The sequence below is a fragment of the Plectropomus leopardus genome, chromosome 6 (genome assembly GCF_008729295.1).
Source record: "Plectropomus leopardus isolate mb chromosome 6, YSFRI_Pleo_2.0, whole genome shotgun sequence".
Lineage (NCBI taxonomy): Eukaryota > Metazoa > Chordata > Actinopteri > Perciformes > Serranidae > Plectropomus > Plectropomus leopardus.
In genome coordinates this window covers 17,479,972-17,499,641 of record NC_056468.1, presented here as the reverse complement: position 1 = coordinate 17,499,641, position 19,670 = coordinate 17,479,972, and positions in this window count along the sequence as shown.

Below are 19,670 nucleotides of genomic sequence, written 5' to 3'. Positions count from 1 at the left end.
GCAGCCAAACAATGAACCTCACTGACATTCATCTCCATCATATTTATCTCCTGGCAGAACAGAAAAATGCGGCCGCCCTGCTATCAGTGAGGTCTTTTTTCTCATTTTCTCTGAGCCTTGCATTTACATTTCAGTCCTTTAGCACATGGCCCTATTCAAAGTCCCTGCATTTACAATTATTAATTAATTATCTAGGCTACCAACAAAGGCGAACAACTGGGACATCATCACGGCAATCACTATTAATAGAAGTTTCTCTGCAGAGCATTTTGTAAAGAGTCATTATAATACCTGCAGCGGACACAGAGGAAGGAAGAGCCTAACGGAAGAGGCAGAGAAGAGGGATGGGATATATATTAAAGTCAGAGGGGGCAGCTGCGAGTGTAATGCTCTACCAGATAGGAGGTGGCAGGTCGAGGCCTGGACTCGTCAGACGCATCTCCATATGAAAGGAGCTCTGTGCCACTCTAAACACTACGTATGCATTTGTAATGCAGCTCAAACATAGGACTGGGAATTCATCCACCAGTACGTGTGAGTGTGTACGTGTTTAAGCAGGTGCTCAGAGGACAAATAGTAATCAATCTGAATGCAACTAGTCCTGTCTCCACCTGGCACACGACACCTCCAAACTGACATGACCGCCATCCCTGAAAGGGACAGGTCATTTTTTTGAGAATCCATCGAGCCATGTCATGCATATAACAAAGGGAATGGAGCTGTGATAACTAGGTGTCCACCCCTCTAATTACAGCTAAACTGATTTTACGCGCTGATGTTATGATGTCTAAATTAGCTTCTCACAGCGTGCCATCTTCCCTTTTTGAATGATAAAAGAGAAAAATCTCCAGCAGCGCAGGGCCTGTCTGTCTTTGTGTCTCCCTGCCTGACGGTTGATCCATGATCTCAGACTGGAACGGTGCAGCTTACAGTAAAGCTGGCAGCTGACTGACAGCTTAAGTCAAAAAACATGAAATATGTTATGTTTCAGCACCTCCCAGCCGACGGCACCCTGGGGAAGGATAGTTAACTTTAATGGTTTGTTTAGTTTGGAGATGTCTGTGTGTGTACGTGTATGCATGTGTGTGCATGTGTGTGTTTATTTTGAAGTGCGGGGGCATTAAAATTGCAACAGGGCTGTGTGGGCTGATGACTTCACGCTCAGTTAATTGGCAAACTTGGTTATTTCCGTGCAACACGTACTTCCACAGGCGGACATGGATCTACCACACACACGTAAATAGAAACACACCTGCTGAAAGCCAAGTCTAAACATAAAGTCTGCCTTAGCCAGATGTTCTCCTTCCAAGTTTTAATGCCCAGACAGGTGAGTATGTGTGTAGTGTAAAAAAAAAAAAAAGTTGGAGAAAAACACTGACATGTAATCGTCAGGTGCTTAAATGACACAAAATCCTGCTTTGTAGCCTAAAAAAATCACTTCTGTCTACAGAAAATGACAAAAGAGTGACTCACCACTGCCACCAAATAGCTCCCTTCTAGCTTCAAAAAGTGTTTTATGGATACAAGCATCCTGCTGGGGAACTTAACTCATTCATCTCCAAGGCATGTAGTGCATTTACTTTTCAGAGGCTGAAACATTTTTTGCAAAATGACATATCTATGTTTTAAACAGCACCAGCAGTTTCTCTGGAAACTATCAGACTCGATGCGGAAATAGCCTTTTTTAGGTGAGCAATATAACGTGCATGGATGACTACTGTGCAACATAAAGTGAGAAAAAAAAAAACGGAAACCGCACACAGTGACAGAAATGAGAAATAACACCATTATGTCTTCTCAGCAAAACACAGAGTGCAGTAATGGAATAATCTGCTAAACACATTAACTAAACATTATACTGTCACAAGGTGGTTGATATGCTATTAACTACTACCACTATTACTGAACTGTAGGGGCAGTGTGATCATCAGTAGGGGCTCTGTGGCTGCAAAAGTCCTCGAGGATTTACACACTCACACACAAACACAGCGCAGTTTATTAGCTGGTTGTGTTTTTGCCTTTTTCTGCCATAAACAGATCTATCAGAACAACAGAACACAACAGACTGGTAAATCCAGTTATCCTCCATCCACAGAGGAAATGACCTGGACCAGGCCATCTGTGAGTGAAGTGTGTGTAAGAGCCTGTGTCTGTGTGTGTGAGAGAGATAGAAAGAGAGAGTAAAATGGGGTGGGGATAAAGCAAAAGGGAGAGAGTTTGCCGCTGATGCTCATGTGTTATTCATGAGAGTGCAGAGAATTTGTGGAATAAAAGCTCTTTCAAACATTAAGCAAAAGAGAGGACAGCAAAGTAAGGAAGAGCGGGGTGAAAAAAAAAGCAACGAGGCTGAAAGTATGACTTCACTTGGCTTTTTGCTGCTTTATCTCTCTGCCTCCATCTTCTACCCTCTCTTTTGTTTCCATTCTGAGGCTGTCAGCTGGAAGACAGCGATGTAAGGGACTGAAAGAGTCCCAGACAACCAGAGGAAGAGGAGAGAGGCAGGCGAAGAAGGGGGGGCAAACGGGGGGGGGGGGATTTGAGGAGAGGAAAGGAAAGAAGAGGTAGTAAGCGGGGCTAAAAGACTGAGGTGACAGGACTGAAGAAGTAAAGAGGAGGCTCGGGGAAGCAGATGGGCCAAATGAGGACAGTGTAATGTTCCAGGTGCCACATCTCAGCATAAATACAGAGCAGGGGAAACATGTCGCTGTTGTCTCGCTGATCCACTGAGAGACTGACTGACATTTAAAAAGGAAACTGAACCTAGCCTTTGGGAAGGCTTACGAATGAAGATAAACAAATAATTACACAATGTACCAACACAATGCATCTTAGTATGCAGATGCAATGAAAAAATACTACAGTGTTTGTAACAAGACCACGTCTTATTACAAACACTGTATTAATTGTGCCCAGCGCTGATAGAGCAGTGGAGATTGATAGATCTGTTTCTACCTGCGCATTAATTAAAAAACCTACTGGCCCTATTTTCATGCAATATGAAGGATTGATGCAGCATTTTTTAAAATCATGTTTATTTCATAGCTTATCTTGTCCCCTTTTTTGAGCTGCTGTAATAAAAATGTGTAATTAATGAAATTCCCATTAGATTTCAGCAATTCATTTTCCTTCCCCCATAATGGAATTTTTAATTGCAGTGATTGGTCCCAAGTGATTTTCTGCAGGGCACATGTTCACGACAAATGTTCTTATTAAAGTTTTTCCGAAAAATGAAAACAACAGTAAATGCAATCAAATGAAAAATCGCTGTCAAACACTGATAAGGCCAAATAATGTCCGAGTGCAACTTTCATTAAAGGGCAACTCAACTGATTTTTTACACTTCAAAGTCTGTTTCCAGGTCTTGGGGAGTGTTGCATGAGTGGAAAAAGTTGTATGAGGCTTTTTCATGGCTCAAGAGAGAGCTGCACAAATTCTGATAAGTCTGGGTGTGTTGAGTTTAAAAGAAGTGAAGTTGCCAGACTTCTGCAGTCTGCTCCTCATCTCTGCTTGAGGCTATAGCACCCTGAGGCTACATTAGCCAGAGCTAACATAACACACCCAAATCTCTGACCGAACAGTCGGTGGTCAAGATTTGTAGGTTTTGAAAAGGAAGAACAAAGTGTGGAATAAAAACAATATCTCTTCAGATATTGATCTTTTTTTTTAATGTCCATGTCTGAGTCTGATAATGTTAGTGGAGTGGAATAAGTGTAGTATACTTTCAAGAAACTCCTCAGATGAAAATGCAATTTCAAATAACATTATCTCAAAAGCACCTTACTGCGCTTATAATGATCTACAGAGAACAACTAGTGTCTATCAGTGAGAACCTGTTTGCACAATGGTGGGAAATAAAGCCAACTGTTCTGCTTCAGGCTGTGTGCGCACCATTTTTCCATCTCACTACCGCCAACATACTGAGTGCACTAAACCTGCGTCTGGAGCGCAGCGAGAGTGTGTCGGTGAGGTCAGTCCCATAAAAGTGCACCAGCAGGTGCCTGCTACAGTACATCACACAGAATTACGCATTCAATCAGACCCGCAGACACACACACACACACACACACACACAATAAATACACACAACACGCATGCATGGTTGAGCTGATGAATCCAGACGTCTGACTCCAGAGCTCATAGCTTCTAAGTGCTGCTGCTAGTTTCCTTAAATCACCTCTGAGTGAGAGAGACAGAGAGACTTCACTCTTAGGTCCCCTTTGGTCCCTCGAGTGTGTGATAATTCACATCAAATAAGGTGTTGTGTTCAACACAAGGGGCAACGTAACAGATATTTACACCATTCATAAAACCACAGAGGTAGGATGGATGAATGTAGGAGCTCCAGACTCACTCTCTCCAGATGTCTGTCTGATTAAAATGATACACTGTTATGCTTCTTGGTTCTGCCAGGGGGGTCTGGCGAGGCCTTTACTACAAGCCCTCTGATTGGCTGGCCTCTGGGTGACCCGGAGCTGCTGGGAGTCTTGAGATGTCAGACACGATTCTGCGGAGAGCTGCACGTGTAGCACCATGATGCTCTGAGGTTACAGTGCCTGGGTTGGTGCTCGGATGAGAGACTTTTTCACCCTTTTACGGATGGGGCAAAAAAAGTGGGTCAAGTGCCTGGCTGCCATTGTTGGGGGAAAGTGTGTCATTGGACCGATGGTTGTTTGTATGACAAATGTGCATGCGCAGCTTTTTTCTCAGCTCAGTGCTTCCAGGTGTATCACCGCTGATTTGTCCACTTCCTACTACTGCTAAACCAGCTGGAAGACCTGCTCACAGCAGTACAGCATGACCTCAACTACACTTAAAAGATGAAAACATGCCAGCTTCAAGCATTAATTAGATACTTCAAGAAAACACGGTGTACATTTTATTTTAAAAAGGAATACTTCATACAAAAAAAAGTTCATCAGTTATTCACCCTCGGTTATGTTAAATTTGTTAAGAAAACTTTAATTTTCTTGTATGCCTCCACTATGGCTGGTTTGAGTTCTGCTCATGCATGTCATCGAGGCAATGAGCAGTATTCAAACGCCACTCCACCATGCAGAAGTGTTTTAAATATATATCCTAGAGCAAAAATGCATGTTTGGAAAGTCCTGAACATCTGGCTGGATAGATAACACTTGAATTATATTGCATGAGGTGTGTGAGAATTTGTAAACTGATTGTTTGATATTGCAAAGTACGAATTATGAACACTTTATTGTCCACAAATGTGAAAATTTGCCTTCAGTTTCACCATAAATACATGAAAGACATGAAAAAACATAAAATAAAAATGACAGCAATGCATTACTTTTACTGTTTTTTATGAATGCAGCCCCCTTTTAGTTTAATTCATCAGAAAGTTTTCCTGTTTTTGGATGCTTCATTCAGAAGAGGCATGCAAGAAAAAAAAAAGGTTCTCCTCACGAATTCAGCGTAAACGGAGGTGAGTAACTGATATACAATTGGTAATTTCATGGTTTAATTGTTCCTTTGACTTGTTCCTGAGAGGCAGACAGAGCCCATTATGGTCTGTTTGACTGGTTTGTTTCAAATATTGACAGGAAGCCTTTAAGTGCCACAGCTGAACCAGAGGACATCAGTTAATCAGAAGAGACGCGAAGAATATCAGAGAACACAGACACAAATGTCATATGTGAAGAGGTGGCGGTGAAGAATGACAAACAGCATCATTATTATTGCTTGGTCACATTTTACCACCGCTGGAGAAGTGATGTATGTGGGTGTACATGAGTGATGGCACAAACATGTAATGTGGCTCTCTAACACAAAGCAGAAAGGAGGGACTTTCATACCCACCCACACACACACACACACACACACACACACAATCAGGTCAGTCCTCCAGAAACCGAGACACCAGTTGTATTAATGTCACTAATCCAAAATACATAAGTAATAAAAGACAGATTTGGGAGAGGTGGTTGAGATGTGATATCCCCAAAGCCCTAAGGAGATCCTTAAGGAGGAGGGTCCCTCATAATAAAATATAATTGAATTAATATAATTTTAATGTATCACAGAGACAATATGTGCATCATCCTCCTGTTTGTACCAGCTGCCCTAAGATTGGCTTTTTAAAAAAAGTGATGCAAGGAGTAATTACAGCAGCAGCAGAGGTAAAAGTATTTGGAGTAACTACTGACGGCCAATATGACTAAACAGAAGAGAAAACCTTAAAATCAGCCCTGTTGCCAGAAGAAATCCGGGCATTGTATAAGATGTCAGTGGCAATTCATGCTTGTGATTTATGCCCTATTTATTATTATTATAACAGTTTTTGAGCCTACAAAACTGAGTATTTTACATGACACAAACAAGTGTTTTTTTGTGCCTAAACATAACCACACATTAACTACAGACTTGTGGAAGCATAGGAAACATAGTTTCAACATATCCACTACATAGCAATGTACAAATTTTACATATCCAAGGTTTGCAGAAATGGCAACATTAATTCTGGCGATTGCGTTAATATCATACCAAACATGAAGGAACTGAAAATGCATAGAAAAGACAACGACTACAACGATTTTGTTTGCTCACATTACTGATATGGAGAAAGTGCAATGCAAAAACAACCCAGCAACAACCACTCATCACACACAAAAAATTGGATTGACGCTCTCAAGCTCAGTTATGGATAAACTGTGCTGCCATGGTGAGCATTTTTGTTTGGTTCTGAAATTGCAGCATTGTGAATGACAGATATTCTGACAGGGCTTAAAAAATAATCATGAGAGTTTCTGCCAGCAGAGACCTCACCACTCTGACATCTGTTTTGAAGCTTAATATTAACTACAGTCTGTTTCTCCATCCATCTACAGTTAGACGTCTCTATCTATGCATCAGTCTGTCCACCTGACAATCCATCTTAACATCCGAGTCACATTCATCCATCCATATATCCACGTAAACATTCACAGAATCCGTCCATCCATCCAGGCAGTGAGCTGTCCTCCCCTGGGGGAGGCTCAGCTGCCTCCTGCAGCCTTCAGACATGTTTTAATGGTGAGCCTGAACTATATAGGCTCCTCTGGCTCTCCTGAGATCCACACACACCAACACACATCAAACACTGCATAAAATTGCATGTATATCAGCAGTAGTGACCTAACCAATGCCTCTGCCACATTTCTATTCCCCTAGCACCCGCCTTTCCTTTAATATTTGAACACCAATTTCTTTATTCAAATACTAATTTTTACTTTCACAGAAAACCTTTCTGCTTTTCCTTTTCATCTAAATCCCTGTAAACACTGGTTGTTCTCTCTCCATAGCATCCTTTTTGGTCTTCCTTTTGTTCTTTATCTCTCTGCCCCCCAGCCAGTTCCTCCTTCTGGCTGTCCCCTTTTCTTCTTCCTTCTCTTCTTCTTCAACACCACCCCTCCTCTTTCTGCCCTGTCCGCTCATTTCCTCCACTTTTACTCATTTTCGCATTTGCAGGATGTCATTTCGGTAATGTCATGCTGCCCTGTAGCAAGGTCTTTGTGTAGATGTGAGTCGTGTGAGGACAGGGATGGGTGTGACAGAAAGAGACAGACTCGGAGAAAAAGAGAGAGAGAGGAAAAAGTTCACTGTGATCAGCACAGATGGAAGGACACCTGGTCTGTAATGGTGTCTTTCAGATGCTCCCTCTCTCTCTGTCTTTCATGCCCACATGCAAGCAGCACACAGACCCACACACACAGTTACTTCAGAGAGGAAAACCTGGGCACAACATGAAGGACCATCCTCCTCCTTCCCATGGTGCAATGGAGGCAGAGTGACGGATGGGATGGGGAGAAATGGGAGAAAGATAAAACGACAATATGGAGCCATGGAGACAGGTCCAAAAAAAGGGGGGGAAGAGGGGAGTCAGGGGCAGGGAGAGAAAATGAGGGACAGACAGGGAGTGGTTCACACATTTGGCAAGTAAAACTAGCTGTGATAAATCCAACAGAGTGGCCTTATCTGTGTTCAGTTGTGTGTTTGCATGTGGCGAGTGTGGTCCTGTGAGGCTGAGCGGGAGCAGGTCTGTGCAGCTACAGGGCAGACAGGGAGATATTATTTAGGCCAAGAGAAGCTCACAGTCCACCTCAGAGGCCGTGGCTGAACCTGAGCTGTGTTAGGATTCATGTGATGATGTGTTTGAAGTACAGCACGATTTAACAGTCACAGAAAAGTAGTAGTCCTATGAGGACACATGAAAGGCATCAAAAATATAACCTTGAATGTGATGCAGTCAAGAATATTTAATTAAATTTCTGACTAAAAAAAGAACATAAAACAAAATTCAGCTGACAGATTTTGCAACTGGACTCACAACACGCTGGAGGCTGATGCTCTCCATCCTACCTTAACACACATCAAAGTGTGTGATTGGCGGTTTGTAGAAATAATACCCAGAGCATTGTGGGGCCTTGGACTGAGCTCACCTTCACACAATCACAAGTGAGACAAATGCAAACTGGCTTTCTTTTCAAGGCTAATACTTTTTTTTGTGTGTGTATAATACCCTAAAAATAAGAACTGCTGTACGTTTGTTACCTTAGAATGAGCTGTTTATCACTACATAGGGAGGGGGTCCTGGTCTATGGAGTACCTTATATTTACTACAGTCGCCAAATGGAAAAAACAAACCCTGACTCTGGGTAGGGTCATTCGCATTTTCTAGTTTTTGCATCAGTCATCATAGTTAGAAGCCCCAACAGCATCGGAAACACACTGACTTTAATGTGAAATTGCTTTATTCAGCTATTTTACAGATTTTTCACTGGGTTTGTTGGTTTTGCAGAGGAAGAGACCTCTGTGTATATATTGGCTTCTGGAGAAAACGTCCCAAATCTCTTATCTGAGTAAAAGGTGAGCACATTAAGTTATTGGTGAAATAAAGGTGAGTGTACATTAGCAGGCGCTGGGAAGCCTGTCTGCAACATGCCAAACAGCGTTGAGGAAACACTGATTCATAAGAAGTTTAAGGTTGTTGCAATCTGCAATCATCTCTGTGAGATGCCACTAAATCCCTCTCACTACTCCTTTAAAGAAATATTCAAAACATTTGGAGATACGCCAATTCGGCTTCATGTCACAAGAGTTTGATGAGAAGATTGCTATCATTCTCATTTCTGTTTGTTCATAATGAAGCTGGATACATAACAACTTGGACCATATAGACTGCTCCTGTTCGAAGGGAACGAAATGCACCTTCCAGCACCTCCAAAGTTCGCTAATAATACGTTTGTTGAATTTGAACATATCTGTAAATTAAATCCATTGAAAAACAGTAGTGTAAAAATGGCACACTGACGTCTTACAAGAAGTTATCTAGGACTGAAAAAATAGTCACAAACATGACTGTTGTACGAATGAAGACTACAAACTGTGGATTGTGCGGATTAAACAAGTGGCAGATTTTGTTACCTCTGGATTTGACAGACTCTTCCCCACTCTTTCCAGACTTCATGCTGAGCTAAACTAAGTGCTGGCTGTAGCCTGATGTTGAACTCGCAGATATGAAAGTGGTATCAGTCCTCTCATTTAACTCTTGACAAGAAAGAGAACAAGCGCACTTCTCAAACTGACAAACCATTGCCTGAAGGAATTATTCTGATAATGTGACAGTAAGCAGGCTCTTTTTAAAGCAGAACTTTGTCGTCAACATGTTAATAATTAAAGATTGCATTTACTTCAAGTGGAGAAAATATTAGAGCTTCAGTCCTTCATAAAAAAAAAAAGAAGGACTCTGAGGGGGAGGTGTGGTGAATTTTCAAACAATACGTTAGTTCGCTGAGGAGACAGGGCCGCGCAGCCCAGCAGGCGAACACACAGCAGAGCCCGTTACGAGTAGTTCAAATGAGGTTCCTGACACCATGCATGCCAATGAGGAGAGGCTGAAGCACAAGTGTGTGAGACACACTCAAATACAGAAATTTGCTTTACACACACACACGCACCTAGAAAGAGAAAATGAACACAGAAAATCTGGAAACTCACAGAAATACCCACAGTAATATGCACACATCACTATCTCATTTTATTCACTTATGAGCAGATTCACTATAACATAGCCTACAGGTGTCATTAACATTTCAAACATGGAAAATTATGCAAACAGCCTGCCATGCTGAGGGGGCACACAGCTCTGCTCATTTAACACACTCCTCCAGTCGCTCAGACGGAACCGTTTTCTCATCTGTCAGTGTTCCGCGGCTTTACGAAAACAAACATCTTGTCAACACCGTGCACTCTCACAAATTTTACATTAACACACCCGCAGACAAAAAAAACCCACGGCTAATGCAGCTGAGGAAAACCAATTTTGGAAAAAGAAAATACACACACATCGACATCTCGTACATGAAAGATGGTATCAATGAACATTTTCTGCCCCCATCATCTTTCCTGACCCTCTCGGATGGACTGTCCAGCCTCATGCCCAGCAAAACCAATCTACTCTTATTTCATTTCATCCCAATCTATTCTTTTGCTTGGGTGAACTGACCATAGTGTGTGTGTGTATGTGTGTGTATGTGTGTGTGTGTGTGTGTGTGTGTGTGTGTGTGTCTGTCTGTGTGTGTGTGTCCATCACGCCCAGTGGAGGTCTATGTGCAGGGCCTCAGAATATGAGGCAATCAATCACATCATACTGCCTTAGATTAGAGCCACATCGATCTGGTCTCAGCTCTGACAAACAGTCTGAGCTCAAATACATCCACCTGGACAGGGCAAACACACACGCAGGCACGCACGCAGGCACGCACGCACGCTTGCACGTACGCACGCACGCACGCACGCACACACACACACACACACACACACACACACACAGACACACACACACACACACACACACACACACAGCATCCTTCCTTTTGCTGCATTTCTACCACTCCACACACAGCACCCCCTCCCGAGTGTACACTACCACATACACACATACCAGGAATATTTACTGAGAACCGCAGTTTCACACAGAGCCGTCCCTGTGCAGTAAACATCCAAGGTGGGATGATTTTCCCCGTGGGTGGCTGTTCATTTGTATGCCCCTTTCACTGTCCATCACCTCCCCTGCCCCCGTCCACCAAAGCAAACACTCACACAGTTTGACGCTCTCCGAATGTCATATAAATTTCTATGTATATGTGTGTGTATATGTGTGTGTGTTCACTCTATTGGCTACATGCCCTCATTTCACTTATTAATGCTGTGTATCGTCCCAATCAATGGTCGGTGGTGTGATGAAGGTCCTTGCCCGAGGGGCAAGAGAGTGAATGCAAAATGCTGTGAGATATGCAGCGTTCACAGAATCATTAAGTCTGAGCTCAGGCCTCTGAGTGTGTGTCTGTGTGTGTGTGTGTGTGCGTGTGTGTTGTGCTTAACAAGTAATCATTAGGCACTAGATATGCAGTGAGGGTGTCAGAGAGCTATCCAGGTATTGTTTGAAGATCTCTAGCTGTCTACCCTGGAGGAAATCAAAGCCCTGAACATCTAAAGTATGTGTATACATAAGTGTGTGTGTGTGTGTGTGTGTGTGTGTGCGTATGCAGGTGACAAGTCTTCTCCCTCCGTTCCTTGACACAGCAGAGACAGAAATATATGCTCCAGTGCAACTATAGTCAGAGGGTTGAAACTCTTCCACCGCCTCTGCTTGTTAATGTGAAACAGCATTACAGTAAAGTACAATTCATTTCTATATTTAATTCAATTGTTGCATTGAAAGTAAGATGAACTGCTTTGCTATTTAAGTAATGCAACAGCTAATGACAATGTAGTTAAACCACAGCTATACCACAGAAATACACTTATTCCCATACTTTCTGAGAGAGAGTGGTATAAATCTCCTAATCTAACTCTCTAAGAAAATGATAAATATTTCCAAAAGTGATAAATTATTATTGACTTAAGTCAAAACACCCCAACTGAAAACATGTTTTTTTCATGCACTGGTCAATTTTGAGAGTTTTGGCTATTTTGCTTCCATAACATGTCTTCTTTCAGACTAGTGGAATGAAAATGTCCACAATACACATTTAGTTGTTTACTTAAGTTGAGATTTCTGTTCTGGAAATTAATGCAAATTAACAAATTATTTAACATATATTTAATTAAATACTGTATCATTTGAATATTGAAACAAAAACTGCCAGGAAACTTGCAATACAGAAATAATTGTCTATAAACTGGGGAAGATTGATGGTAACATCTTTAAGTCAATTTTTTAAAACGTAACTTTTTAAAAAAACTTTTTACATTTATTAGAGATAGGACAGCTCAAGTGTGAAAGGGGGCGAGGATGACACGCAGCAAAGGGCTGCAGGTCTGAGTTGAACCTGAAGCTGCTACAGTGAGGACAGCAGCCTCTGTACATGGTGCGCCTGCTCTACTAGGTGAGCTACTGGGCGCCCCTTTACGTCAACATTTTCAACCCTCATGCCTCTTTTTTGTCTGAAAATGAAGAGTTTTATGGTACATATCTTAAAAGGCTATTATCTCAAAATGAGGGTTTTTTTCTCAAAGCCTGATTGATGTCACATTTTATTCCAAAAAACATGGCGAAATTTAGTTTTTTAATCTTTATATTTTTATGGCTGTTGAATATTTTCTGATTCATTAAGTGATAAAAAGAGATATCCAAGATTCCCTCTGTAAGACCTTTACTGTGAAGAGTTTCGAACCTGACTTTATCTAATGTTCAGATTTTTGTTCTGAACAACATGCAAATCAGTGCATATTTAATTCCATATTATCTCATTTGCATTTTTAAACATAACATTTAAGATAAACTGTCTTACTATAAGTAATAAACCGTGGAAGTTTTATTGTGATATCTTTTGATTAAAAATGTTACCCTATTCATACGGAGTGCCTCCCCTTAAGTAAAAAGCACAAATTTGTCCAACTCTTCTCGCATTAAATGGCTAAATCGTATCAAGTTATATTTCGCTTTTTATATTGGAGCTTGTATTAAGTCTCATACCCAATGTGTCCTGGTGAGCAACAGCTGAGCAGTACAAGACCAACAGAGACAGCTGAGCGGACGAGTGACCAATAAAGTTCTTCTGGAGGTGGAAGGATCAACCAATGAGAGAGCAGGACTGATTGGAGGTGATTTACGTTCCTGACATCTTTAACCAAATTACCCAGCATCCCTTGCGGTGTGATTACTGTGATGCACAGTCTTGATGCTTGTGTATAGTGTGTATGTGTGTTATTTCACTTCTCCCAAGGCAACAGCTCATGCAGAACTGAAAGACAGATTTGGACACAACAAGCGAGATTCAAACTCCCAAACAGGAAAAAAAAAGAAAAACATCTGTTTTTCTGATTTTCTGTGATAGTCTGGATCTGCTATCTCTGGCAGTTATCACAGTTCGCATGCCCACTGACCTGCAGGCGAGGCTTAGACAACATGTTCAGGGTTTTATGAAGTAATCTCATTGATCGCTCGCCAAGACTGCTGTCAGGACAATCCAGAGGATTTTCACAGCATTTGTTTGAATTTATGAGAAAATAACAAGCTTGTGTTTACATTTTCTAACAGTGCAAAACACTTTCACACAAAATGCCTTCCTGCTACTAATCTGAAGTCTGATACATATTGATCTACACTAGCTGTAATAGGAAAATACAATAAAACTGTCTGTGATGACAAACTGGCTCCCTGGTAACTATGGAGTCATTTTCCCAAAGACTAAACTAGTGGCCTGAAGAATTTGAAGTGATCTGAAGGAAGACTTTCTAAGCAGTCAGAAACATGTATGTATATATGTATGTATATGTCAATCCCTCTGAAATCAGCATGCAACTAAATCACATCAAGCTATCGCCTGACAAACTGCCATTAGAGGAATACGTCGCCCACAAAATCGCCACGTTTATTGATTACTCACCCTGTGTTACTTTGAATTAATGAAGAAAACTTTGTTTTTCCTCACATGCCTCTGTGGTTAATGAAGAATCCAGAAACTGAGAAAATCCTTGATGATTTGGAGTATAAGGGTTCTTCATTTACCAACAGCAGAACTATATCTTTCAGCTGGTTAATGAGACTTGGATAGTACTGGTCGAGCTGTGTGAGATTTTGTAAATGGATGTTTTGATACAGTTTTGCTGTTGGTAAATCCAGATGACCCCTTTTACTTCAGTTCATTAGGAATTTCCACCATTCTGGGATCCTTCACTTACAGTGGAGGCATGTGCAATCCGGTCTCACTCGCCCTCGGTGAAAGACACAACGCACCAAGGCACCCTTCAGCAGTATGAGAGGCACCAAGCGGCAGCATTTTTTAACGCTCTGGGCAACTGCTGTAGTATAAAGAGCAAGACAGTCTCCACAGGGCAGTTGGGAGGTAAGGTGTATGTCTCAAACAAGTTTTGGACTTTCACCTGGGGGGCTTCTGTTCATGTCCCATGTGACACCAAAAGTCAACTGAGCTATTTTAATGACATTGTAGTGTGCTAGTATGTGTCACATGCCAGCGGCGTATGTCACGCTCTAAGTTTATTTTAAAAAGAGACCTGTGCATTTAATGAAAAAAAGACTGTAGATTTCCTGTGAAAACAGAAGTTCATATTGAAAAGATACAATGCATGCAACAAGCGTATATTGACACAAGTGTTGGGAGTTAGAATGGTTTCCAGCGCAAGAAAAAGTTTTCTTCTCTAAATCAACATAACACAGGTTGAGTAACTGACAAATGATCATTTTGTGCGTGAAGTATTCCTTTAAAGACAGAATATATTAAGTACAATGTAGGGATTCTTTGCAGTTCACTGTAAGATCTCTGTCTACTGACAGCAGCACAGTTTCTATTAGAGCTAACAGGCTCATCTGACTGGAAGCCTGCTTGATCCATCAGTTCATTTCAGCCACTCCGCTCTCTCTCAGCCCTGCTCTTCAAGACAGATAGCAGGAGACTGTCTCATTTCACGCTTGCGGGAGTTAATGCTATTAAACTAGACACATAGATACACTCAAGTGTGCACACAATCACACACACACACATACACACACACACACACAAGATGTAGCTGCTATCTGATGGCCAGAACAACGGCAACCTCTGAGATAAAGGGCTGTTTTCCTGTTCCAGTGATACACTGCCATGTTCAGCCACAAGATGATATGTGTGTGTGAGAGAGTGTGTGTGGGCGGTTGTACCTTTGTGTGTGAGTACACATTTGCACCTGCGCTGTGAGTGATGCAGGACCAATCCCTCAGTGATCCCATTACAAGGGTCTGACAAGCAAGGGTTTTTGTGTGTGTGTGTGTGTGTGTGTCAGTGTTTGTGTCAGTGTTTGTGAGTGTGTGTGATGGAGAGGATCATCTGTGAACTGCTGTTAGTTAGCAGCATTCTCTATCAATTTGGCATGTTATTATCTGGCTGCCGGCAATGTTACATCACTCATACTTTCACATACACACGTGCATGCACAAACACAGATTTGTCTTGATATTTTTGTGAGGACACACCATTGGAGGCATCCCTTCTTTATTCCTCATCACTACATAAGTAACCTTAAAGAGATAGTTCACCATTTTGAGAAGTACCTATACTTGCCCTCTTGCTGGGTGTTAGAAGAGAAGATGGATATCGCTCTGTTATTTGGAGCACAGTTAGCTTAGCTTCGCATAACAACGGAAACAAGTGGACACAGTTACCCTGGCTCCATTCAAAGGTATGAAAAAATCTGGTTTAAAGCAAAGCTAAAGCTCACTAATGAGTATATGATATCTTATTTGTTTAATCCCTGTAAAAACAGAAATGCAAAAACATCATTCTTGGCACAATGGCTTCCTGGAGTCTCCATTAGTTGAGTTGAGTTGAGTTTTAACAAGACTCGAAGAGCATGTTTATACCTAGCATTAACACGCATTTCAGTGATCCGAACACAAGTAGGCAGCCTGGACACATAGCTGTTCACACCTGTGAATATTACGCATTACCAGCTGACCACTTGTTTCCATATTTTGTAACTGTCCACATCACTAAAACTAGAGGGCCTAACATGGTTATCACGTCTACACTCTCACTAGCTGCTTGCTAGCATGCTTGTTAGTCACGTTAACAGTTGTGTCAGTACAGCCAGAAATATTGCTGTCAGTAGAATCCAACATGTTTCCCTCCATAGGCCAAAAAATGGGCAGTCACTTAAAATATTCATGTTATAGAGCATTAGCAAAATGCAATCACAACAACCACAATGTCCTGCACTGATGATTTATTCGTTGCATGCATCAGGAGGCATGGCATTTGCAGTACAAAAGATATGCAGTCAAATGCCTCCCAGACCATCTCAGCATGTGGTCAGAATCATAGTATCAAAATGCGTCGATAGTCATTTATACTTGTTTGCACTTGTCGTTTACTTGTGTGGTGTAGTCCACTCATGATCAGATAACCAAAGACGTATATTATAAATAGGCTCAAAAAGTGACTACACCCGTCCAAGAAATAGTTCCAGCGTGTCATTCCCAGTAAAAACTAAAAAGTGTTGTAAACATGAACATAATCAAAATTAAAGTCTTAATGGTAGACAACCCACAGCTGTGAGGACTTGCCAAAAAGGTGCACTACGATATCCTCTTCGAGTGGTACAAGATGAACAAACCCACTTCCACACTCCTCCCTTTTTTAATGAGATCAAGCACTCAACTGAAATAAAAACATCATGATTACTAACATTTTGGGGGGTTGGGCATGTCCCCCTGAAGCTAAAAGGGAAGTCCACCTTGCTGGTCACGCACACACATCCCTGCGGATATTATAAGGCTTCATGTAAGCCAACCATGCAATGCATTTAAAAATAACAAGCTTGCACTATTTTAAAAACTTTTTTAGAATGGCCTCAAAAACAGGATCTTTTAAGAATTATACTGGATGCGACACTGTGTGTACACACTGTGCTGCCAATTATTCTTTATCTCTATGCAAACCTGATTTCCGAGCACCTTGTTATTCCTGTGCAGTGGCAACCTGTCCACCTAACAGTGTAGCACAATTCAGCCAGACAAATCAGCTCAGACTGAGAGGCAGTTAAATGATGCATCCCGTATACTTAAACACACACACACACACACACACACACACACATGCATCCACATAAATTGAAAGTGCAAACACATTTAGGCAAACAGCATGATAAATATTCAATAAAGCATGGAGACAAAACGAAGGAGACAACATTGCATAAACTGATCTGTATCTACACAATTTATCAGTACATACATTTGTGAGTATATTTACCTCTGCCAATGAGGATTTCAGTTCAGTTTTGTTTGTTTATTTGTTTGTCAGCAGAATTACAAACTATTGGCCCAATTTTTATGAAATTCGGTGGCCAAGAAAGAACCCATTAAATCTGGGGGCAGATCCAAATCACTGGGCAGATAGTCTACACTAATTATTCTTCACTTTTGTTAACATTGTGAGATGATGCGTTTGGCCTTGGTAGAATAAATGCCATACATCTTCAAATCCAGTACATAGTAAATTTCAGTCGTGACAAAATTTATCCAGTTGTAGAGATGTAATGGCTCCATATCACAGTCTACATTTGCAGGTACCAGTAATCTTCCGCAGAAGCCCACACAGGTAGTTGCTCAAACTTCATCCACGAAGCATTTCCATTCAAAATAGGTCACTCTGTCAGCTACAAATATCTATCAGAATGTACTACTTCTTTCATAGATGTAGTTAAATATGGCGTAGGTCATTTTTCATTCTTTCAGTTACAAATGTCTATCAGAGTGGACTGCTTCCTGTATAAATGTAGTTAAATGTGGCGTAGGTCATTCTGTTCATTCAGTAGTAATCTACTAACGTACTAATCTACTAAACAGATAAATAACTGGGCAATAATCTGTGCCACATTTGCTCTAGTATCCACCATCTAACAAAATAATAGAACAGTCTTTACTTATTCACAGCACAATATAATTAAAGTACAATATAGTGAAATGACCAATTGTTAGTGAGTATTCTATTTGCTTCTCGGGGTTACTTTGGTCTAGATTATGTCCATTATTTATGATCCTATGGGATAAGAAAGTTTGACCAACCGCTGGCAGCCGTTTTGAAAAACGGCAACCAGGGTCAGAGTGATGGCCCAATATCCAGATTTGTTTCTAATGTATCCATAATCTATGCCAAATTTGGTGCTTTTATCACAAATTGAATGATCGTTGTGATATATTGACTCATGCCGCCCCACTAATACAAGAGCTGAAAATTCAGAAAGAGAGAACATGAACATATAAAGGGCAAATTGAGGCAAACAGCCATTTGTGTGTGTGTTTGTGTGTGTGTGTGTGTGTGTGTGTGTGTGTGTGTGTGTGTGTGTGTGTGTGTGTGTATACCTGTCTCTAAAGCTGTTTCAGCTGAGCTTGGAACAGGTTATGCCTTCCCTCCTCATATTTCTCCTTAGGCCCCTCGTTTATTTGCTGCTTGTACCGGCACCTGAGAGCAGATTATTGTTTAGGAGACTTGCAGTAGACCAGGCAGAGTAAGTAGATCTCTCCTCTGCTCTAATCTAATCAAATTTGATGTTTCCAAACACACAGCAGCTGGCTAAAGGCACAGCGATGATACCCTAGGAACAAAGCCCATGCTTGTTGTTGGAGACCTACCTAAGCTTCTCCAATTCCTGCCTCAATTTAGCATTCTCTCCCTGAAGCTTAACACTCGAAAACAACAGGAAAGCAATTTAACAGGCTGACACTGTGGGTGTGTGCTTAGCTGTGTATGTGTATTACCTTCAAAACTGTTCATGTCTGTTTGTGGAGCAGTGATCCTCTGTGGGCTGATGGGGGCAAGTCTTCTGTGATCCCACTTTCACTCTGCAGCATCAAAGAAAAGAAATTCAAACACCAAGACAGTACTGACTAAAACAACTGTTATAAATATAGTGAAAAATACTACACTGTTTCTCCACTGCAAATATGTACTGAAATAAACAATATAGTCACAACACCAAGGCAGTAAATATATTATATATTAGGGGAAAGATAACCCTTATATATTCAAATATGATCACATGTCCCCTCAGATATATGGATTTTAAAAAGGCAATTCACTATTGATTGTGAAAGTTTTTGTAAAGTGTTATTAAACTGATTTTTTTTAACATCTCACAATCTTATGGCAATTTTCTGTCAAAGCTAGAGAGCATACATTCTGTGCATTAGCTATCCAACAGCCCACACAATCTGAGCATATTCCACTCACTAACTAAGTTAGAGTTTATTAAAGTTTCCTTTCAGTTGCTCATATGAAACTTATTTTCCAACAAATAAATAATAACACTTCACTTCAGCATGCAAAGGTACAGTTGTCTATGAGTAATTACGCACTGTAACGGTAAGTGTCAGAAGAAATTATAGCCTGGGGAAAGAAGCTGCTCTGTAGGCTGGTGGTACGGCAGCGGATACTTCTGCATCTTTTTCCAGATGGCAGCAGGGTGAACAGGCTGTGGCTGGGGTGGCTGCTGTCTTTCAGTATCTGTTTAAATAATCTTATTATCATTGCACCTCTTGTCTGCACTCTTGCCATTTTAATAGTGATTTTTAAAAATCATTTAATAATTGATTTTACCTTTAACATCTTATCTTTTTTCTTTTATTGTAAATCTGTATCTTGTATTATGTTTTTATAATTTATTGTTCTGTAAAGCAC